Source organism: Amblyomma americanum, chromosome 5, assembly GCF_052857255.1.
Source record: "Amblyomma americanum isolate KBUSLIRL-KWMA chromosome 5, ASM5285725v1, whole genome shotgun sequence".
NCBI classification, from domain to species: Eukaryota; Metazoa; Arthropoda; class Arachnida; order Ixodida; family Ixodidae; genus Amblyomma; species Amblyomma americanum.
The window spans coordinates 47,933,696-47,957,882 of NC_135501.1; the positions used below are offsets into that span (position 1 = coordinate 47,933,696).

General features: G+C 49.9%; 1 pseudogene; it reads right to left on the reverse strand.

Moving 5' to 3' along the window:
- Nucleotides 1-24,187, reverse strand: part of LOC144133841 (uncharacterized) — a 31,304-nt pseudogene that overhangs the window by 1,058 nt on the left and 6,059 nt on the right.

The following is a 24,187-nucleotide window of genomic DNA, read 5'->3' on the forward strand; positions in this document are numbered from 1 at the left end:
CACCTGTTTACCAACACTCCTGCTGCCCCATTTTACAGTAGATCTAATCTCAGCCATGCGCTGGTTTTCCTTGCGCAAATATATATGAAGCCTTGTTTTCAGGTATACTTTGGGAAGTTTGTTTGCAATGTTATGACAGTCTGGAAAACAGTTCAACTGGGTTATACTTTTCAGCACACAGGCCTCAAGCTGAGAAAATGTAAGCTCGCTCTGGAGAACTTTTGCACTGTTCACACGGAAAAGGTCTTCAGCACTTTTCAAAAATTGAACAACAGCAGGTAAAGGCAAAGCAAGTCGTATTTTCTCTGTGTACGACTTAAGCTGAATAAGTGTGTTGGCCTCCATGCATGTTATAGCTTTCTGACATTCATCACAAATAGACATGTTTTTTGGACATTGCTCACAATGTAACCAGCAAGATACTCAAAAGACTCTTGCTCAAGGGTACTTAATGCAAGTATGTCCTCAGGGAATGAACGTTGGTGATGTCATCATTTTCTTTCTGTTTTGCAGGTAGGCTGCTCAGACCTATCAGCGAGTGCCCTGAGTTATGGTCATAGTTACCAGATTTGCTTAACCTGAAGAACTGAGCCATTGTTAGTTGAAAACAGGTTTTTTAGTGGGTCTCGACCGAATCGACTTAATAAAACACAGACAACACCTTTCTTATTAATATAATGGTCTTGGAGTTCAAGGGCAACAGTAGTAACCAAAATAATGCCAGTTTGGACTGGCTTCCAGAAATGTTTTCCATCACTTATTTTAATGTTTGAGCACAAAGAAATGACATCATTTAGGAACGAAACTGCCTCGGTATACTTCACCTGATCAAATTTTCTAATGGCAAGCTTTGTAGTTCTCGATGTCATAATATTGAACCACTTCAAAACAGTTTCAAAAAACCACGTAGTAGTCAGGGCCTCATCTGGCAGAGACCCTCTTTGAACCAGAAGGCGTAATGCGGCTGCGGTATCATGGTTGAAGAGCGAAAATGCCAGACCAACTTTCATTTTTTTCAAAATGACCGGGGTCCAGGCAAGAGGGCTTAAGGTGAGGTGCTATGTTGAGGTGAAGCTTAGAGTCGAGCTCGACAACCCTTTCTACTTGAACTAGGTTTACCTCGCTTGACGTTAAGCTGTGTTTCCTAACTATAGATTCAGGCAAAAAAATTGACTGTCCACGAGTTAGGTGGCTGCGCAGATTTTTCAACAGATGGGCAACGTCTGCCATGAAGTAAAGCTGTCGGCTGCTGCCACATGGATGGGAACAAGAAACTTTGCTGCGGCAGTGCCTGGCAACAACAATTCCAAATTCTTTCCACAGGGCTTGATTGCCACCTCCCTTGTCGCAGACTATTGCATCTATTTTGATCCGAATGCTCTCACATGATTTGATGATTTCGAGAATCACATGTTTCACAGTATTACTGCAAAAGAGTTTGATGTTAAGTGGTATGCTACTGTCTGCTTCCAGCGTGTGGTCACTCCAGCAAGCATAAAAACAAGATTATGCGTGGCAACAACATTGTCTGGGAGGGTACCACTTGATAAAAAAATGGTTAGCTTCCCAATCACCTTTTCGGTTCCCTGGTCGTAGGCAATTCCCTGCGTAAGCTGCATTTCACCCAATATCAGGACGGTGTGCTTCTCATAGTCCTTCATGAGGTTCACCTGATAAAGAAGATACATGTAAATACTGTCACATTGCAAATGACTGCTGTAATAAGAACACAGCACACTACTAATACAGCAACCACAGCACACCACAGGACAGCACAGTATTAAGCACAGCGTCACGAACAACCAGCCGAACCGTCCAGGCACCGAACAGAGACCACGTTCAGTCCAGAGCACGCCCGAGCGACTGAGCGTTCGGCGCTCGAGCTTCGCAATGTTTGGCGCTTCTCGTTGTCTTCTTCGTTGAGCGCCAGCCTCTGAAGATTATAAAGCCCGTGTCCAGTCTTACAATTCCCCCCGGGCGAAAGGGTGCCATCCTGGCGGCCTAGGCCGATGTGACGACGGCGGGGTCGTAGTACGGTTTGAGGCGGGTCGTGTGGACAATTTTGCGGCCTCGGCGGCGATGATCAGGGGATGGCGTAAGGGGTTCGATGAGGTAATTGACGGGGGATATCTGCTGAAGAATACGGTAGGGTCCCTGGTACTTGCTAACAAGTTTGGAGGAAAGGCCGGGACCTGAGGAGGGTACCCAGAGCCAGACCAAAGAGTCAGGAAGGTAAGCGGGAGGAAGTGCAGGGGGATCACGGGTGCTTTTCTGCTGCTGCTGGGCGTGAGAATGAACGACCGGGCAAGCTGTTGGCATTCTTCGGCGTAAGTTGCGGCTTGAGAAAGAGTTGTAAATTCGGAAGCATCAGGGCGGTAAGGTAGAATGGTGTCCATTGTAGAAGAAGGCTCACGGCCAAACAGGAGAAAGTACGCAGAGAATCCGGTAATGGCTTCAGCAGCGGAGTTATAAGCGTATGTGACAAAAGGGAGAACGCGGTCCCAGTTACAATGGTCGGAAGCAACATATATGGCCAGCATGTCGCCGAGGGTGCGATTAAAACGCGCAACCATGCCATTTGTCTGGGGATGGTAGGCGGAGTTGGTGCCGTGAACAACGTTGCATTCTTGGAGAGCTTCTACAACTTCTGAGAGGAAGGCCGGGCCTCTATCATTGAGCAGCTCTTTGGGCGTATCATGGCGAAGAATGATGCGATGGAGAATGAAGGATGCAATGTCGTGGGCTGTAGCGGATGGTAAAGGCGATGTTTCAGCGTAACGTGTAAGGTGGTCGATGGCAACGATGATCCAGCGGTTCCCGGTTGATGTGCTGGGAAGAGGGCCGTAGAGGTCGATGCCAACACGCTCGAAGGGCTGTACTGGGCAAGGCAGCGGCTGCATAGGAGCGGCGGGTCGGCGAGGTGGATGTTTTCGTCGCTGGCATGCGGTGCAGGACTGAACGAACTGGCGGACGTAACGGGCCATCCCACGCCAGTAGTACCGCTGTCGTAGACGGGCGAAAGCCTTCAAGAATCCGGCATGGGCACACTGGGGATCATCGTGGTAGGAAGAGCAAATGAAGGAACGCAGATGTGTGGGAATGACGAGAAGCCACTTGCGACCATCCGGGAGATAGTTGCGGCGGTAAAGGAGCTCGTCTCGGATGGCGAAATGGTGGGACTGAGGACGGAGAGCACGTGAAGGCGGTTGAGACGATTGGCCAGATAGGAGATCAAAAAGGCAAGTGATCCACGGGTCTTTGCGTTGCTCGGAAGCCATATCAGCGAACTCAAACTTGAAAGAAGACAGGGCGGATATACAAGGCGCTGGCTCAGATGGTACAGGGGAACGTGAGAGGGCATCAGCATCGGCATGTTTGCGGCCGGAACGATAGATAACGCGAATGTCGTACTCTTGGAGTCGCAGAGCCCATCGCGCCAGTCGGCCAGAGGGATCTTTCAAAGAGGACAGCCAGCAGAGGGCGGGGTGATCGGTGACAACGTCAAAAGGGCGCCCATACAGGTAGGGGCGAAATTTGACGATCGCCCAAAGGAGGGCTAAACACTCCTTCTCGGTGAAAGAATAGTTGGCTTCAGCTTTTGTGAGTGTCCGGCTAGCGTAAGCGACAACGTATTCGTCAAAGCCTTGCTTGCGTTGAGTGAGTACGGCACCGAGGCCGACGCCACTATAATCGGTGTGGAGTTCCGTCGGAGAACGAGGGTCGAAGTGACGCAGAATTGGTGGAGTGGTGAGGAGGCGACGGAGTGTCGTAAACGCTTCATCACAGGCTGGCGACCAGGCAGAAAGGTCGTGGGGGGAGAGGAGCTTGTTCAGGGGGTCGACGATAGTGGCAAAATTGCGGACAAAGCGGCGGAAGTAGGAGCAGAGGCCAACGAAGCTGCGGAGGTCTTTTACAGAAGTGGGCTTTGGAAATTCGGCCAGCTCGCAACTTGGCCGGGTCCGGGAGAACGCCATCCTTCGATACGACATGACCGAGAATGGTGAGCTGCCGAGCTCCGAAGCGGCACTTTTTCAAATTAAGTTGGAGGCCAGCGTCGGCCAGGCAGCGAAGAACAGTCTCGAGGCGCTGGAGGTGAGACGGAAAGTCCGGGGAAAAGATTACAACGTCGTCTAGATAACAAAGACATGTGTGCCATTTGAGCCCTTGGAGTATGTTGTCCATCATGCGCTTGAATGTGGCGGGTGCATTGCAGAGGCCGAAAGGCATGACATTAAATTCATAGAGCCCGTCGGGTGTGACGAATGCAGTTTTTGTGCGATCGACTTCCGCCATCGGCACCTGCCAGTAACCGGAGCGCAAGTCCAATGAAGAAAAGAACTCAGAGCCCTGCAGGCAGTCAAGGGCATCGTCGATACGGGGGAGAGGGTAAACGTCCTTGCGTGTAATCTTATTCAGACGACGGTAGTCCACGCAGAAACGGATGGAACCGTCTTTTTTCTTCACCAGAACCACTGGCGATGCCCACGGGCTGTGCGACGGTTGTATCACGTGACGCTGGAGCACGTCGGTCACCTGGGCGTCAATGATGCTGCGCTCAGCGGCTGACACGCGGTACGGACGTTGGCGCAAAGGGGCATATGGGTTCCAGTGTCAATACAGTGGGTAACGGTGGTGGTGCGGCCCAAGGAAGGTTGCTGGTAGTCAAACGAAGCTTGAAAACGCTGCAGAACGGCTACAAGCTGGTCGCGTTGGGTAGACGTCAGGGCGGCGTCGACGGAACGGTGAAAAATATCTACAGACGACTGATTCGTGATGGGAACAGGCGTAATGGCGCTGACGTGAAGGCCGGCCGCGCTATCGACGAGGGGGTATGCGGAGGCGGGATCGAGAACGGCAACGCTACCAAGCGATTGGCCACGGAGTAAAGTGGTAGGGCAGGAGAACGGGTTGGCCACATAAATAGCGCTGGAGCCACGAACAATTGTCAGCACAGCATGAGGCAGCAAAACAGACTTCTGGTCAGCGCATCGTAACGAGGGGGTATAAGTCACTGTTGCATCTGAGAGCGCAGCACAAGAAAGAGGCACCAGCACTGAAGAGAAAGGTGGAACGTCTGTGTTTTCTGAGACGACCACAGTAGCAGCAGCAGCACCGGTTACGTCCAAGGGGGCGTCACTGAAGGGCGACAAGTCAAGCTGAGCACGGGCGCTATCAATAACGGCGTGATGTGAGGAGAGGAAGTCCCAGCCAAGGATAAGGTCGTGAGAGGAGCGGGCGAGAACAATAAACTCGATTGTGTATGGAACGTTCCCGATGAGCAGGCGGGCGGTGCAGGCGGCTAACGGTCGAATGTCCTGAGCGCTGGCCGTCCGGAGAGAAACGGGAGGAAGGGGCGTCGTCACTTTTTCGAGTCTGCGACAGAGGGTGTGACTGAGAACCGAAACGGCTGCGCCAGTGTCAACAAGTGCTTCGACGGCGACTCCTTCAACGAAAACGGTAATAATAGTGGCAGGCGCAGAAACGGGTCTTGAGTTAGCCGCTGGTGACGCAGTTCTTGCCTCCGGAACTGCGGTGGTTAGTTTTCCGCGTGGACGGCGTGTTGGCGACGGAGCATTGGGGAACGGGAACGACGGCCAGGAGACAGCGAGCGGTAGGAGCGGGGATGGTAACTAGGAGAAGAAGAATCCGGAGGCGGCGTGTGTGACGCAGGCGAGGACGACGGCGGAAGGTCGTACGTCGGCTCACGCCTATAATCGTAGGGACGGTGGTCACGACTGCGACACAAACGAGCAACGTGACCAGCGACGCCACAGGCGTAGCAAATGGGGCGGTTGTCTTGTGTGCGCCAGGAGTTGAGTGGCTGCGGCTGTGATCGGGGGTGGGCAACCGGACGGTAAGGTGGGGTTGCAGGTCGCTGGGGTTCTAACTGCCGGATAGGTGGCCTGCAGACAGGGGCAGCAGGTGAGGGCCGCGACCGCACCACGGCATCGGCTACGTAAGAGGAGCCGCGATCAGGGTTGGCTGAGAAGGAGGTGGCAGGACTTCAGCGACCTGCTCCTCAATAACACGCTGTAGGTTGGGAGTGAGCGACGGCGCACGCGTAGGCGGGCAGGTAGACAAAGATAGCTGGCGTGCGACTTCCTCACGGACAAACTGCTGGATGCTCTGGAGGAGCGACTGCTGGTCAAGAGCCCCGTCCCCTGGCAGAGCCAAGCTGCAAAGTGCGGCCTCCTGTAAGCCTGCACGCCGGGTAGAAAGGGGTTGTTTGCGCAGCTCATCGAAGCTTTGGCAGTAGCCGATGACACCGGAGACAGTCTGGGGATCTTTGGCGACGAGCATCTGGAAGGTATCATCCTCAATGCCTTTCATGATGTGTCTGATCTTGTCGGCCTCGCTCATAGAAGGGTTGACACGCTTGCAGAGGTCGACGACATCTTCAATATAACTGGTGAAGTTTTCACTGGTTTGCTGGGCCCGACTTCGCAAGCGTTGCTCGGCGCGAAGCTTTCGCACGGCGGGACGGCCAAAGACTTCTGTCACACTGGTTTTTAGAGCTGCCCAGCTTGAGATGTCAGCCTCGTGGTTTCGAAACCAGAGATTGGCTACGTCGCTCAGACAAAAGATAACGTTGGTGAGCTTGACGCTATCGTCTCACTTGTTGTATGCGCTTACGCGTTCATAGGAGGCGAACCAATCCTCCATATCCGTATCATCTGTGCCGCTGAAGATGGTCGGGGCACGCTGCCGCGCGGCGCCGGAACAGAAGACAGCCGACGGAAGCGGTGAAGCGGTTTGGGTGACGGTCTCAGGCATTGCATAGGTGGTAGTCAATGCGCGGGTGCGAAGCTCCAGGGCGAGGGATCGTTGGCACCTCCACCACTTGTAATAAGAACACAGTACACTACTAATACAGCACACACAGCACACCACAGCACAGCACAGTAATAAGCAGAGCGCCACGAACAACCAGCCGAACAGTCCAGGCACCGAACAGAGACCGCGTTCAGTCCAGAGCACGCACGAGCGACCGAGCGTTCGGCGCTCGAGCTTCGGAGTGTTCGGCGCTCGAGCTTCGCAATGTTCGGCGCTTCTCGTCGTCTTCTTCATTGAGCGCCAGCCTCTGAAGATTCTAAAGCCCGTGTCTAGTCTTACACTGCCTTCGTTGCAATAAAACAAAATATCTCCAGTAAAAAAACCACATCAGTCATTGAATGTATTGCGAACTTCCCCCCAAAGAATTAACAGTGTTAGTAGTTAGATTTAACATCCGCTTGGGCCCTTGTTGCCAAAGCACGTATGTTCAGCAAGGAAAAGATGTGTTATGCCAGACATACTCACTTTGACAGAAAGAGATGGTAGAATTTCATGAAGTATTCCAGGCAAATATTTCAAATCTTCTAGGTGTCTCTGCAGAGTGCGTTCAGACGGAAGTGGTGTCCCAATTTCTCGGATGACGTTATAACTCCGAGATCCACAAGACAGCCTGATTTTCAATCCCTTTTCAATGGTAGAAGTCCACCATGGTGTGCGGCGCATTATAGATCTTTCCATGGATTTAAGCTGGTCATTTGCTATAAAATGACAGGTCCGTCTCTTCAGGGCGCTTTTTTCTTGAAGTGCAGCATTCTTTTGTCGATGACAGGTGGACAGTTTCCGTTTGTGGCTGTTCAGCTCGTCCTCTAGCTCAGCAATTCTTTTGTGCAATGCAGCCTCATCTGCAGCACAAAAGGCCTCTTTTGATGAGCTCCCTAGTTGAAACAAAGACAAAAATTGCATCATGAAACATGAGCTATGGTATCATGTGTGTATTCATGAAGAAATGGAAAGCTCCCAAGTTTTAATTTAGAGAATTCCCTTTAGATTCACAGCGACAAATCCTCACCGTCAACATCAGTTACAGTTGCAGGAAGAGACTCGTAACTAGTAGACGTGCTAGGAGTTTGTATACCTGCGTATAATGCAGAATGATCAAAACAAGAGAAAACCCTGATGAATTAAAGCATCCTTACCTTTCAACGAGTTCTGCAGAAAAGGGCAAGTGAAGTCAACATCTGAGCAGCCTATACAGAAGAAGAAGGAATATCATAAAATAGCTGTGCACTCCAGCAGAATACAGCGTTAATGAATAGCACCAGATAAACACTCACTTTGCAACGAGCTCTGCAAAGAGCTCTGCAACAGAGGGCTAGTGCTGTCAGCATCCGAGCATCCTACACAAGAAAAGATTGTATATCATGAAATAGCAATTTAATCTACCAATATACAGCGTTGATGAATGGCACCCGATAGCGGACGCACCTTGCAATGAGCTTTGAAGTGAAATGCTAGTGGAGTCATCATCCACGCAGCCTGCACAGGAAAAGACATCATAAAATGACTGCTCTTCACCAGAAGAAACAGTGTTTATAAATGGTAGTTACTCGACAGATCTTCACTTTCAATGCAGTCCGCAGCTGCACACAGGAGCTCAAGGCCAGCAGGTACCAAAGAAGGCTGCGTGCCTGTGAACATATTGCATGACTGTTAGGTACAAAAAAAACAGCTAAAACAGAGAACGAACGAAACCCCTCATGAGTGAATTTTGTGGATGAAAGTTACCTTGCCATGGTGGTATGCTGTAAGCAGGACCAGCTTCCGAACAGGCTGCAAAGAGTAATAATGAACACCATGCACCCGCAATGCGCTTGTACCTTATCACGTGCAGCGTGGTGATTGACATCACACAGCAAGTACTCACTCACCAGCAACGCTATTGTCTTGTGGTGATTCAAAAGGTGTGCTGCAAGACGGCGCAGCAGAACCTGCACGAAAGGGGGCGATGAAATCTATAGCTGACTTGGTACACGCATAACTTCATACATAAAATAGGTATGTATACTCTGTACTTCTGGCTGGGACAAGAAATGCCTAAAATTTAGCGAGTACATACTGCTGTTTAACATCAGCGTTCCTTTGCAAGGATTGATACGTCATTCTCACCGTGTTTTCTTCGCAAGGAAATCTGCAGTGTGACATTAATGTCAATCAAATTCTAGGCGTAATCTTACGTTTGGCAGGTGGCTTCCTCGGCTTAAGCTGCTTCCGATGGATAAAGAGTGATGGGGCGGCATTGGGTTTCAATTTTTTCGCCCCGCAGCTCTTGAGAATCAGCGGCTCAAACTGCTCGTCCGTGAAGTGGTTCTGATGAAAAGTGAAATCAGAAGACAAGGCCCCTATCAAACCGTGTTCCATCAAGTATAAACACTAAATCATACACTTTCAGAGAAAGTTAACGTAGTTCCCTACACCGCCGGAATGGGATCTTGATTCTGATGCGATACGAGATAGGCGATTAGAATGGTTATCAAGCTCAACACTTTCTACCAATTTTGATATAGTTATAATTCATCGAAACGTTTTTGCTTTGAGTATGGCTGTTTGCGACAGGAAAACGGTTCAATTTTTTTTAGGGCGCGGAGTCGCCCAAATATGTTAAACATTACGCAAAAAATTAAGCGCCCCTTTTTGCCAAAGTACCGTCACCGCTTGGTTATCTACGGCGATACATTCTAAAGATGCAGTTACCGCACATTCAGACCAAAAGCAACGTTTTCGAGTCTATAACTGAATCGATAAAAATCACGGAGTTTTCGGCACAGCGTCAATGCGATCGGTCAAGAAAGTTGAACGCAGCGCAAATATAAGACATTTAGCAGGGGGAAATGCTAACAAATGAGCGCAGAGTATATCACGGCCAATAAGATATGTGATCAGCGAGAAATCGCTCGCTTACCTCACAAAGCCGTGACCACTGCGTTGGGTTGAAATCAGCCCGGCCGATTCTTTGCAGCCAAATCTTCCGCCGCACCGCGTCTCGATTCGCGGATGGAATCCTCAAGAGACCCAAAAGCGCAGCAACACGGCATCGTGAACACGGCGCTGTGGAAAAAGCAATCCAAGCGAGGCCCAAAACGTGCAAAAACGAGCAAAACGTGGTCTTTAGGGCTCAAAAACGTGCTCCTCGCATGCTTCTCCCGCTCTGTATGGCACCGCGGGTGAGTAGGAAGCAACCAAACAAGCAATAAAAAAGCGCGCGAATGCACGTGACGGCGTTCGGCCAATGGGAGGGCTGAAAGTGTAGGGGACGCGCAAGGGAGGAAGGGAGCGGCGTTCTTCAAAGGTTGGCGCTACTTTTAGTCCCTTGAGGGGCTTTAGCACCAACTAGAGTCACTGGAAAAAAATTCAGTGTACCGCATTCGTTTTCCCCTCGCCGCCGACGCGTTCATTGGCCCAATCATACCACGTGACTTTGGGGTGCCATATAACTTCCAAGCACCGGGCGGGCTGGCGGAGTTAGAGCGCAGGCAGCGCAGGTTCCGTACGTTTCTTGTGTTCCGATCGTCGCGCTCGCGACTGACTGCAAGGAATTCATGCCTGGCTGCTGTTGCGCCTTCGGATGCAGCAAACGAACCGAGTCTGGAAAGACTTTTTTCTCGATTCCGACCGTGAAAAATGACAGCGAGCGTCGTTCTGCGTGGTTACACAGAATCGGCAGGGAGAACAAGCCTACTCAAAACACCCGCGTGTGCTAGGTAATCACCTTGCTGGTGATTTTCGGCACTGTTTCAGAAGATATTTAAGCGAAGTGCACGCGGTGTAAGCGATGCTAAGAAAATAGGAGTTCATTGCAGGGATCGTTCGCACCTTGCACAGTTGACGCAGGTACACGTGTACGCGTTTGTTGCTCAGCACACGCGTTTATTCCGTGCTCGTGGCACGCGAAGGGAAACTTGTCACACGAGAATTCCGCGTTCTCACGTGCACCAAGTACTCGCATGATTTCTCCGCGCACGTGAGCGCGCTCTCGCCTCGAGTCACTTCGACCCCTGGCAGAACGCGACGATCACCTTCAATAAAAGCAGTCATAAATAAGCTGGGAACCGTAGCCGCTCATGAACGCACTAGACATCCGCGTTCATAAATCGCAATGTAGCAAACTCTCGCTCATTAACAGCGTGCAGAAGTACACAGGCAGCAAATCTTTAAATCATTTTGAAAGAGCAGCCGCTCATGAACGCACTGGACCGCCGCGTTCATAAATTGCAATCGCAAACTCTGACTTATCACTGTACAGAGGTACATATACGCTGCTTTAATCACGCAAATGGCTCATATTGGCCTTCCACAAGATTAAGGGCGCAAAATAGCCATCGAAGTTGGTTTTTACGCCTGCTGTGCACAAATCGTCTTACGATCACGGCCAAACATCGGTGCGCGCGCACACGGCCGTCACAGTGTGTCTTGCATACGGCGGACAAAGTCGTACGGCCGAGTCGAGAACGCGCGGTATCCTATTGCATACTAAATTAAATGTATCCGATTTAGCTTGTAAAATTATACAATGAACGTACGTACCTGTGAGATTGTCAGGTGTTAGTTTCGTCCTGCTTGGAAACATTCAATACAAGCCGACGGCGGTCCACGATGTTCATGCCCAAAAGCACAAGCTTGCCTCATTGCTACTCGAAGTGACGAAATGTTTCCTTCGTAGCTCGCTCCACGGAAAGGAAATAAAAAAAAACGTGTGCATCAGCTCCCGATAGCAGCGCTAAACTGCTGCCCACAATCGTACAGTTCCAGGAGTAAACACGATCGGCGTGCAAAGCAAAACCGGCTGCATTACTTCGCGCAAAATAACATTTTCGATTCGTTCTTGGCAGCCATTATCTCCGGGCACAAAATATTTGTACTTCAGTAAACGCTCGACCCGATGTGTCACCGAACATCAAGCTCTTCCAACACGGCGGTCTTCCTGAGACGCAGTCAGCTTGGAAGGTATATGGCGGTGGCCGCTGAGTGTTGCCAGTCAAATCCCGACCTTTTTGGTACTCTGAAATTTTTTCCTGTGACTCTAGCACCAACATTTGTTTTGGGGAATCATTTCTATTGAAGAAAATAATTCAGTCTGAAAATTTTACGGACAAAGATTGTATATATAGTTACGGTCACTTTTGGATTCCTTCATGTGTTTGTCAAACGAGACCCTCATTTCATTTGCCTTGTCTGCTAAATATATATATATATATATATATATATATATATATATATATATATATATATATAGGCGCCTAGGGAGATTGCCTACACCACAGTGGGCTGAACGCAGCCTCTCACGAAGCAAGCTTTGGACTACCAAAACAAACACAGAACCGCTTAATGCGGAAAATGGCCACTAGGCGCTGTAGCGCACAAATAAATTAAGGAAAAATATACGCAGGTGCCCGGATATGAAAACCGCAGGTGGAGGATTGTCATCCGTTTAAATATGAGAAAAAAATCAGAGCTCTACCCACTCTGGGTACAGAGCTGTGTATCACAAAGGAGTGAAACACAAAAAGTCAACAATATACCCACAGTACATGATAATCTAAATATCCTGTACAACAACGCACCAAATATTGATATAGCAAAGCAAATATTTATCATTCGAAATCATCACTGCGCAAACAATATCTAGAACAATATCATAGCTTTCGTATCTGTCGGCTTTAGTTAGCTGGGTCCAGTGTGTAAGTGTTTATAGGCACATAAAAGCCTAACTCATTCTCAGGCGTGTTCGACTGTCCTGAGTGATTTAGAGTTGCGTAGCCATGGCGACACACCCGCTCCGATACGAAAGTCGTTTTTTCTTCTTTCACGGAAGCGATTCGTTCATGAAGTCGTCTGATCGATTGACAACGAGAACTTCCGTGCGCAGTCTTCCTTCATTATGAAAATTCCAGGCGCTAACAAACAACGACACATAGGGGAAACAGCGCTTCATGATGAACGTGTACCAACTAGCTCAGTTTTCTGCCTTGTTGCAGTCAGCCGGTCTGGAAGCAACGCGCATTTGGAGTTTGTCTGCTCCTGTCGCCGATACAGATCACAAGGATTCTCGTCTTTATAATCGCACAGCCAATGTTTTGTCCGGATGAAGCATGTTTTGTGTACTATATCTCGGCCTAAGCCTGCTTAACACTGCCACTGGGAAAGGCAGAGGTTGTGAACCCCATCTGAAAGAGGATGCGTACATCTTTGTAGAACATCCGCGCAATTCTCAGTAATGCGCCCAGCACATTTTATATTTGCCAGAACAGATGAATATGGGAATTTCGATGTAGTAGATGGCGCCGGCGCCGCAGTATGGTGTAATGAAAAATGTCACCGGACGGTCACCTCTAGGGTAATGCGAACTTGTGGGTTAGCTGGGCTGGTGCGTAATGCTGATGCCTTTTGAAATTGATACAATTAGAGCCCCGAGTAGATGTCTAAGGAAGGGGTGCGGGGTAGGGCTGTAGGGTAGACGTGCCTTACGAAAAGCCGTGTGACCCCGTGCCACCGTGCGTCATACAGTCTTCCGTACGGTTGCTCATCCAACCATATGTGGCAGGCGTGCAGCCTGACAGGCAGCGTGGCGTAATGAAATTAGGGCAAAGGTGATGCCATTAGATTCTGACCGATCGGCGTGCACGCAGCAGCGACTTTGTCTCTTTCTTTCCTAACCCACTCTTTTGTGACGGTTCTTAATGTGTAACGCTGGTTTTCTGTGACTTACAAAACATCGTTCATTCAGTATTATTTGTCACCGTCCCTGGAATGCTCTGTGTGACCTCACAATGCTGTCAATCTTGAAGTCACTATTTCCGAAGCAATCAGCTTCGCCTGTTTTTGTGCTGTCTTACGTGACGTCAGAACAAGCTGATTAATCCATGTGGTGCGATGCTATGCCGACACTAGCGTCGCAGAATGGGGAAGCATGCCCTTGCTAGCTGTCGCTCTAAACCTCTCCATTCTATAGCCCCTCAATGAAGCAAAAGAAACGCAAAGCTTTGAACTCTCCGGTTTCCCTCCTCTCCTAGAGCGCCACCGGATAATCAAGCCTCCATTGGCCGAGGCGCCGTGGTCACGTGTTAGCGCGCGCTTTTTTGCTCCGCTGCAGACGCCGGCGCCATTGCCCGGTGTAGGAGTCGCGCTTCGCTTTCGTTCTGTGCAACAGTTTTGGCGGGTGGTGTTTTTACAGCTTTAACGGCGTCTACGCGTTGCGGCGATGCCGAGCTTCTTTTGCGCGTATGGATGCAACAACCTAGGAGGCAGTGGGAAAAGATTTTTTGTAATTCCGTCCGGAAAAAGGAACGCGGCTTGCTGAAAGGTTTGGCTGCACAGGATCGGCCGGGCAAACTTCGATAATGTGCTGGATCCGCGACTTTGTGAGGTGAGTGGCCACTCTTCAGTTATCAGTCGTGTTTTTTTTCGGGTGGTTTGATGCAACGCGTAAGCCACTGCAGTATTTCTTCGCCCGTAAATGCAGTTTGGCATAGTTGTATATGGACTCGTTCGCTCGTAGGCTACGAAAGCTGTGCTTCTTGTTGTCTTATGCCCACCGTGCCAGCTCTGCGATATTCTGCAGGTGCAGCTTTGATGTTGCGCGCATTTCGTGGCGTGTCGACGTGGTTGCAGTCAGACTCGTTTGCAGGCTCGACTCAAAAGTTACGCTCTATATTGTTTGAGCCCACATGTTTACGCTACCCGCGTTGGAGGACCAGCTTTCATCTTGCGCACTGCTGCAGGAATTTTTGTCGCAGTCGAAATCCTTCGCTTACGAACCCCATAATAAAGAGGCGGTTCTCGCTGTTTGATACCAGCTGTACATGCTGCTCGGAATATAGGTCTAGCCTTTATGTCCGCGCACATTGCTTGCCGTATTTGTGCCGTTGCAGATATGGACTCCTTCGCTAACGAATTCGATAGTAAAAGGGCGCTTCTTGTCGTTTGAACCTACGCTGTTCATGCTGCTCGTTGTGCAGGTCTATGTTTCATGTTGTACGCATCGCAGGACGTATTTATTTTGTTGCAGTTTGACTCCGTTGCCCACGAACTCTACGCCAAAGGGGTGGTTATTGCTGTTGAAGCCCCCGCTCTTTATGCTGCTCGCGATTCCTAAAGCAACTAACGTGTTTGCTTCAGGAAGAACTGAGTAAATTCGAGTTTTGATTTTTTTAGCATTTGAGTTTTTTTCCTTTTACACGGTACTTCGACCAAAAGCGATTAATTTACTGTGGCAGTCCAGGCTGCTGTGCGTTAGGCATAGAGATTTAAAAAATGAAGGCAATGTTTCCTTACAAGCCATTATTGCATATGCTGACCCAAGATGATAATCACCTAAACATGCAGTATTCGAATGTCTCATGCGGCGCTGTAGTTGCTCACGAAACAGCGTTCAAATGCCTTTTTTGGTTGCTGTTAATCAACCGAAACTATTAACCCTACAAGGTGCCCGAGGTATATAACTCAGAAATAATCTGAAAACATTCCTGCACTAAAATGATCAATATTGAGACGAGTAATCACTGAATAGAACAGCAGCCTCACTGAAGACTCACTGAATAGCACAGCCTGTTGCACGAGCGAACGCCCCTCTCAGATAATATATTATTGGAGCATTAAAACTGCCATGCGTTTAAATAAAGCCTAGGCCGCACATCTAGTCTCATGTCGGTCCACTTCCTCTTTGCGGAGTTAAATTTATAATAAGATTATACAAAAGACACCGGTTGGAAAACACTACTCCGAGACGTTCTTATAATACATAACTTCACCAGCGAAAGAACGGGAACACCAGGAGGTGAAGGACACAGGACAACGCTGGACTGACAACTGAAGTTTAATCGAGAAACGGCCTGGGTCACCAAACGACGCATGCGTAACAGGCTCACCAAAACCCCTAAAAGACAAAAAAACCTATGTGGCGAATCACCTATGAGAGGATGCACGCACCAAAAATTGGCAAACAAAAAACAAACAAAAAGCACAAAAGCACAAAAACACATAATTTGCCTGTCAACCTTGCACTCGTACACTTTTGTTTAGGAATCTAAATTCCTTGTCAGTGAGAAATAAAGACGGTGCACTGACGCATGTGTCAGTGCCTTGCAACCTGATATGGTTAGCCTCCAGGATTTCCCTCTCCTCCCTGTTTTTTCCTTTTCCGATGACTGACATGTTGTTAAAAGCTGGAACGCAGTCTTTGCAACTCCTGCAGTGACGTGGGAGATTATTCTGATCAGATAAATTTCTCAGGGAATTGTTATGTTCTCGTGCCCGGTCATTAACGCATCTGCCAGTTTGGCCCGTGTACACTCTACCACATGATAGGGGTAACTTGTAAACGACACGAGTCGAACAAGCAACGAACTTGTTGGCATGCTTCACAGTGCGGCTCTTGGGCTTCCTCCCCTCACTAGCCATCGCGATACGTGAACATAAACCAGACAGCTTACAGGGTGCAGAGAAAACTGCCGTCACGCCGTGCCGTTGTGCCACTTTCTTCAGGTTATGCGAAACACCGTGAAGATAGGGCACCACTTCAACTTTCTTCCCCTCCATTCTTTCATTTCCGGAATCACGTTTGTTCTGGTTTTTTATCTTCTGCAGCATCGACTCACCAACTGCAGTCAGCACGTCAGCCGGATAAGCCGCGTCACCAAGGCGGCCGATTTGCTGGTAGAAGCTGTCAGTCACAGCATGTGTGCAGCTCTTCTGCAAGGCATTCCTTAGGCAAAGGCTAGCTATGGCTCTTTTAATCAGTTTAGAGTGCGATGAACCATACGGCAATAGCGCTTTCTTTGTTCTAGGTGAGTAGCTCCAGCAGATATGGCCTTCGTTAAAGGTTAGCATTAAGTCTAGGAACCGAATGGCAGTGTCACTGGGCATTTCGGGGGTAAAATTCAGTGCATTGGCACAGTCATGAGAAACACTCAGCGCATTGCTGACAACGGTTGTAAGCGAGTCACCAGGTGCAAGCTTAAGAACAATTAAAAATCATCAACATATCTGAACACACGAAGAACGTGGCCGTCATTTAGGCTGCGTCGAAGACAGTTGTCAAACTTAGCCAAAAAAATTTGGCACAAAACCGGAGCTACACTAGCACCAATGCAAATGCCATTCTTTTGCACGTACTTTTTCCCTTGAAATTCAACAATAGTGGACGACAGGTAAAACACCAGGAGCTCAATGAAAGAGTCCACATTCAGACCACATGTATTCTGGAACGCAACGGCACCAGACTGTTCGATGAGCTCGCGCACCGTACACAAGAGTTCAGCATGGGGTATGGAGTAGAAAGTTTGACAACTGTCTTCGACGCAGCCTAAATGACGGCCACGTTCTTCGTGTGTTCAGATATGTTGATGATTTTTTAATTGTTCTTAAGCTAGCACCTGGTGACTCGCCTACAACCGTTGTCAGCAATGTGCTGAGTGTTTTTCATGACTGTGCCAATGCACTGAATTTTACCCACGAAATGCCCAGTGACAATGCCATTCGGTTCCTAGACTTAATGCTAACCTTTAACGAAGGCCATATCTGCTGGAGCTACTCACCTAGAACTAAGAAAGCGCTATTGCCGTATGGTTCATCGCACTCTAAACTGATTAAAAGAGCCATAGCTAGCCTTTGCCTAAGGAATGCCTTGCAGAAGAGCTGCACACATGCTGTGACTGACAGCTTCTACCAGCAAATCCGCCGCCTTGGTGACGCGGGTTATCCGGCTGACGTGCTGACTGCAGTTGGTGAGTCGATGCTGCAGAAGATAAAAAACCAGAACAAACGTGATTCTGGAAATGAAAGAATGGAGGGGAAGAAAGTTGAAGTGGTGCCCTATCTTCACGGTGTTTCGCATAACCTGAAGAAAGTGGCACAACGGCACGGCGTGACGGCAGTTTTCTCTGCACCCTGTAAGCTGTCTGGTTTATGTTCACGTATCGCGATGGATAGTGAGGGGAGGAAGCCCAAGAGCTGCACTGTGAAGCATGCCAACAAGTTCGTTGCTTGTTCGACTCGTGTCGTTTACAAGTTACCCCTATCATGTGGTAGAGTGTACACGGGCCAAACTGGCAGATGCGTTAATGACCGGGCACGAGAACATAACAATTCCCTGAGAAATTTATCTGATCAGAATAATCTCCCACGTCACTGCAGGAGTTGCAAAGACTGCGTTCCAGCTTTTAACAACATGTCAGTCATCGGAAAAGGAAAAAACAGGGAGGAGAGGGAAATCCTGGAGGCCTACCATATCAGGTTGCAAGGCAGTGACACATGCGTCAGTGCACCGTCTTTATTTCTCACTGACAAGGAATTTAGATTCCTAAACAAAAGTGTACGAGTGCAAGGTTGACAGGCAAATTATGTGTTTTTGTGCTTTTGTGCTTTTTGTTTGTTTTTTGTTTGCCAATTTTTGGTGCGTGCATCCTCTCATAGGTGATTCGCCACATAGGTTTTTTTGTCTTTTAGGGGTTTTGGTGAGCCTGTTACGCATGCGTCGTTTAGTGACCCAGGCCGTTTCTCGATTAAACTTCAGTTGTCAGTCCAGCGTTGTCCTGTGTCCTTCTCCTCCTGGTGTTCCCGTTCTTTCGCTGGTGAAGTTATGTATGATACACACCAACTAGCCCACATGGTTACCTTGTGACATTTTTATAGTGCCGCGAGCTTGCCAGCTCACTCCACTTGCACCGTGTGCACCGCGATCAAAGCGATCGCAGTACGAAAAGTTCCGATAAAGCAGTGGAACGTGGGTCGGGGCAGTTATTTGGGTAATTTTGGTACCTCCCATGCCATGTGGCCGAATCACGGGCAGAAAATTCAACAAAAAATTCATTCGAATCGTTTGTCACGGCAGTTATTTCAGTAACTGATTTTTCGATATTCCATGTCATCATGTCATTTCGATCGAAGCCAGGCAAACAACGCAACACAACATTTATTCGGGCGCGGTCAGCTGCGCGCCAAAAGGCGAGTGTTGGGAGCTTCTGCTAGCATCCCCCGGCCTAGGTGCCGCCACCGTCGGCGTCCGGGAAGAGCCGAGATAAGGAGCACCGGCATAGGAGGAGGAGAGAGGAGATGTCGTTACTTTTAGTCTATTGAGGGGCTTTACTCCATTCAACAGACGCCACTGAGCACTGTACAAGTGTAGCTAAGCCACAGTTGTCATGAAATGTGAAGTAATCGTCGTGCAATCTGTAGTGACGCCAGCTTGGTCGCCCTCCACCCCATGGGACATATCGGCCTAGTGATGCACAATATCTGGTGTGGGCCATGTATGGCTTTGTGTTTCATCTAATATCTAGAGCCTATGTAACTATCCTGACCGGTGAAGACGGGTAAAGCTTTGGGATGTTTTTTATACCCCTGTCACACGGTAATTTCGAAGGCCGTTGAACTGACACTGCATCGACTCAAACGCCAATCGAGCGCTGCTACACAGGCAGCTCCGATGGCTATCGATTCAATAGTTTATGGAGCCAAAATATCACCGCTGAACACTATTGACATCTCGAGGGCCTTCGAGCGGGGGCTGCGTGAACTCACGGACACAGAGAGGCCACAACAATGCGCTGGGGAATAAAATAACTGCAGCACCATATCTGAAGAACGCGGAACTTTAACATATACGACTTATTTTGCAGAAAAACTATAGGCGTGACTACAAAACACTTCAGCAAGCATAATATTGTTGTCGCCAATTATACAAAGCTAACACCAGCTTCTTTAAAAGTGTATGAATGCGAAGTTCAGTTCAAGAGTCAATAATATTACTTCAAATAACAATAATTTTGTTTTCAACCTTTTCAGGTTAAACTTGTAATTTATTTGTTGGGCATTGCGGCATGCCTGCAAAATTTTTGACGGCGATGGAGGCGCTACAGCACCTTGGTGTGAGATATGGAAACTGTCGACGTCGATTGAGTTCGCCATGTAGCAGCGGCTCAACTCCTTCGAGTTTCGAGAGCGATTGACAACCTCTAAGGCTCTCGTTGCAATAGCCTTTGAAAATGCCCGTGTGACAGGAGGATTATACTGTCTAAGCTTGCATAGCTATCTCTTAGTCCAGAAAAAAACCGTCCCGATTTCCGCCAGAACTTTCATCACAGCAAGGTCTCCATCGGGTCCATGGCTGAAAACATAGCTAAAGTCTTAGGATAAGACTTCAGCAACCATCGTGATCCGTGATTTAACTGTTATCCTCGTCGCAATGTACTAGCTCATTGTTCGAGTTAGGATGGATGAGTTTCCAAAACTGGCGGTGTTTTGTGTTTAGCTTGCTGGCTAACGTAGATAAAAAAATGAATGCTTTGGTTTGAGAAATTGCGAGGTATAAGATTTTTTCGCTCCATGATATTGTTGCGGGAAAGAATATATTTACACTTATTTACAAAAACTAATGAACAGCTACGGGCGGCACTCAGAACACAGCCAGAGATGAGTTCTCGTCTTCTTCCTCGTCCACTCGTTCACTGGCTCAATGTCGTCGTCGTCGTCTACCCGCTGCAGGACCCCCGGCTGATGAAACGCCGTCTCGGCGTTAGAGTGGTGGCGTAGGAGCGTCGTGATAAGGTTTGAGGCGGCATACATGGACGACGTCGGTAGATGGGCCAGAGGACGATGGCGAGGACGCAAGGGGAGCAATTTCATAGTTCACGTCGGTGACTCGGCGCACCACACGGTAAGGGCCACGGTAGTGAGAAAGGAGCTTCTCGGAGAGACCGACGTAGCGCGACGGCGTCCAGAGAAGGACGAGTGATCCGGGGTGATATTCGACGGCCCGGTGCCGGCGGTCGTAGGCTGACTCATGGAAAGCTGGAGAGGCACGGAGCCGACTACGGGCTATTTGGCGAGCCAGCGTGGCCTGGGCGATGGCGCCCTGAGCGTAAGCAGTGGTGGGGACTGAAGAAGGCGGCATGAGTGTGTCCAAAGGCAATAGGGGGTGCCTACCAAACAAAAGGTAGAAAGGGGAATAGCCTGTTGTGTCATGCCGTGAAGAGTTGTACGCAAATGTCACATAAGGCAAGGCTGCGTCCCAATCGCGGTGGTCCGGTGAGACGTACATTGCTAACATATCGGTGAGCGTGCGGTTGAACCGTTCCGTAAGCCCGTTGGTTTGTGCTTGGTAAGCTGTCGCGAGCTGGTGCTGCGTGGCACATGAACGAAGAATGTCATCAATCACTCTGGACAGAAAATAACGACCGCGGTCGGTGAGCAGTTGACGAGGGGCGCCATGGTGAAGAATTACGTCTTGAAGAAGAAAATCGGCGACATCGGTAGCGCAGCTGGTGGGCAAAGCACGCGTAATGGCGTACCGAGTCGTATAATCAGTTGCGACAGCGATCCACTTGTTACCGGAGAGGGACGTGGGAAAAGGGCCAAGAAGGTCGAGGCCAACACGGTGAAAAGGTTCCGGAGGTACGTCGATGGGTTGTAGAAGACCGGCAGGCAAAGTGGAGGGCCTTTTCCGGCGTTGACACAGGTCGCAAGCGGCAACGTAACGCTTGACGGAACGATACAGAGCAGGCCAAAAGAAGCGGTGCCGCACTCGAGCGTACGTGCGGGACACGCCAAGGTGGCCGACTGTCGCAGATCGTGCAATTCCTCAAGGACAGAAGAACGTAGATGTTGGGGTATGACGAGGAGCAGCGGAGGACCGTCGGAGCGCAGGTTGCGGCGATACAAAATCCAATTCTGGAGCACATAAACGTGCAGAGACGGAGATCGGTTTGCTGAGCGGAGGCCATCAAAGATAGGTTGTAAAGATGAGTCGTTGCGCTGTTCGTTGGCGATATCGGTGAGAGCAGTGATAGCTAAGAGGCAGGGTAGGGTCTCAGCGCCTTCGAGGTCAGGTGGCTCCACAGGGTATCGGGATAAACAGTCAGCATCCTGGTGGTGACGACCGGACTTGTACACGACATAGTATGAATACTCGTGAAGGCGCAAAGCCCAGCGACCAAGGCGACCCGTGGGATCTCTTAGGGAAGACAGCCAACAGAGAGCGTGGTGATCAGTGACGACAGTGAATGAGCGGCCGAACAGGTACGGGCGGAATTTAGCGACAGCCCAGACAAGGGCGAGACACTCGCGCTCAGTAATGGAGTAATTTTGCTCTGCGGCGAAAAGCAGGCGGCTGGTATAAGCGATGACGCGATATTGGCCCTGTTGACGGTGGGCTAGCACGGCACCGATCCCATATCCGGAGGCGTCACTGCGAATCTCTGTGGGAGACGACGGGTAAAAATGGGCTAAGATGGTCGGAGAGGTTAGCAAATGAACGAGGAAGGAAAATGAGTTTTCTTGAGCAGGGCCCCAGATAAAGGGGGTGTCGTTCTTAAGAAGGTCGGTGAGGGGGCGAGCGATGCCGGCGAAATCTTTAATAAAACATCGAAAATACGAGCACTAGCCGACAAAGCTGCGCACATCTTTAGACGACCTAGGAAGAGGAAACTCCTTCACGGCTTGAATTTTGACTGGATCTGGGCGTACACCAGAAGCATCAACCAGGTGTCCGAGAATAGTGAGTTGGCGGCGACCGAATTTGCATTTCGATGAGTTGAGCTGGAGTCCGGCGTTACGACACACTGTCAAAATACTGGAGAGGCGTTCGAGGTGCGTGGCAAAAGTAGGCGAGAAAACCACAACATCGTCTAGGTAGCAGAGGCAGGTAGACCACTTAAAGCCGCGAAGAAGGGAGTCCATCATTCGTTCAAAGGTAGCCGGCGCGTTACAGAGTCCGAATGGCATGACTTTAAATTGGTATAAGCCATCAGGCGTCACGAAGGCGGTCTTTTCACGGTCCTTTTCATCTACAGCAATTTGCCAGTACCCCGATCGAAGATCAATTGAAGAGAAATATTTGGCGCCGTGGAGCAATCTAATGCATCATCGATCCTCGGGAGAGGATATACGTCTTTTTTTGTGATGCGGTTTTGGTGCCGGTAATCAACGCACGAGCGCCAGCTGCCTCCTTCTTTTTTACCAGGACAACTGGAGAAGCCCAAGGGCTTGACGAGGGCTCGATGTTGTCTTTTGCGAGCCTCTTATCGACCTCTTGATTTATGACGGTGCGTTCAGCGCTGGACACGCGGTACGGACGTCTGTGGAGAGGAGCGGCATCACCGGTGTTTATCCGATGCATCACCACAGAGGTACGAGTCAAAACACGGGCATCAAAGTCGAACATATCGCGAAAAGATGATAAGAGGCACCTAAGATCCTGAGCTTGCATCGCTGGTAGGTCAGAACAGATCATGTCGGCGTAATCATCCGTTGGTTTCTCTGGCGATGTTGCCGCAGGCAACAGGCATTGATGAGTGGAAGGTAAGCAGCTGACCGCCACTGATATGAAACATTCGGCAGCAGGGCACAGCGTGGCGAGTGAGATGCCTTGCGGAAGCGGTTGGATAGACGAGCCAAAGTTCAGAACCGGAAGGTACGCACGGTTTGCCGACATTGTAAAGACAGTGTGCGCAAGCCCAATACTTCGCGTGAGGGCAACGTCAAGGTCCGGAGTGACTACGTAGGGGCCATCAGGGACAGGGGGAACAGATGAGAAAGAAATGTAAGTTGCGGCTTGAGGCGGTAGAGGGACAAAGTCGACAGCACAAAGACGAGGTACAACTGGGGACGGCAACTCAGCAGAAAGAGGAAGGTCAAGCTGGACAACACTGGTGGCGCACTTGATGAGGGCTGAATGCTCAGACAGGAAGTCGAGGCCAAGAATGACGTCATGAGGGCACTGGTCCAGAACAGAGAATAGAACGGATGTATGGCGGCCGGATATGGTCACACCGGCTGTGCATAGTCCAACCACAGGAGGCGTTCCGCCGTCGGCAACGCGGAGAACGGCTGTGGGTGCAGGGGTCAGTAACTTTCTGAGGCGGCGTCGTAGAGTGGAAGTCATGACGGACACGTGCGCGCCCGTGTCGATCAGGGCTCTCACAGGGACTCCATAGACATGAATAACGAGCAAAATTTGGTGTGCGCGAAGGGCTAAGCGAGGATTTTGGGACTGGGGCTGTACTGCAGCATCACCTCCAGACACTGCAGCGTCTAGTTTTCCGCTTGCGAGCGTCCGTAGGGGCCAGGAGAGGAGCGACGGCGTAGGGGCGAACACGACTGCCGACGCAGGGGGGACGGGGAGCGGCTGGAGCGGGAAATCTGGCCGTCAACGGTAGCACTCTGCTGGGCTGGAGGGGGCGTGAAGTGGCGGGGCTGGTCATCGTTGCGGTGAGAGCTTGGATGACTGTATGTGCTACGACGAGACCAATAATTGCGACAGTGACGGGAGATGTGGCAAATGCGGTGGCAGAGGCAACAGATGGGTCTGTCGTCGGGTGTCCGCCAGTCGTTAGGGTTACGGCGAAGTGGAGCGAAGTAGGAA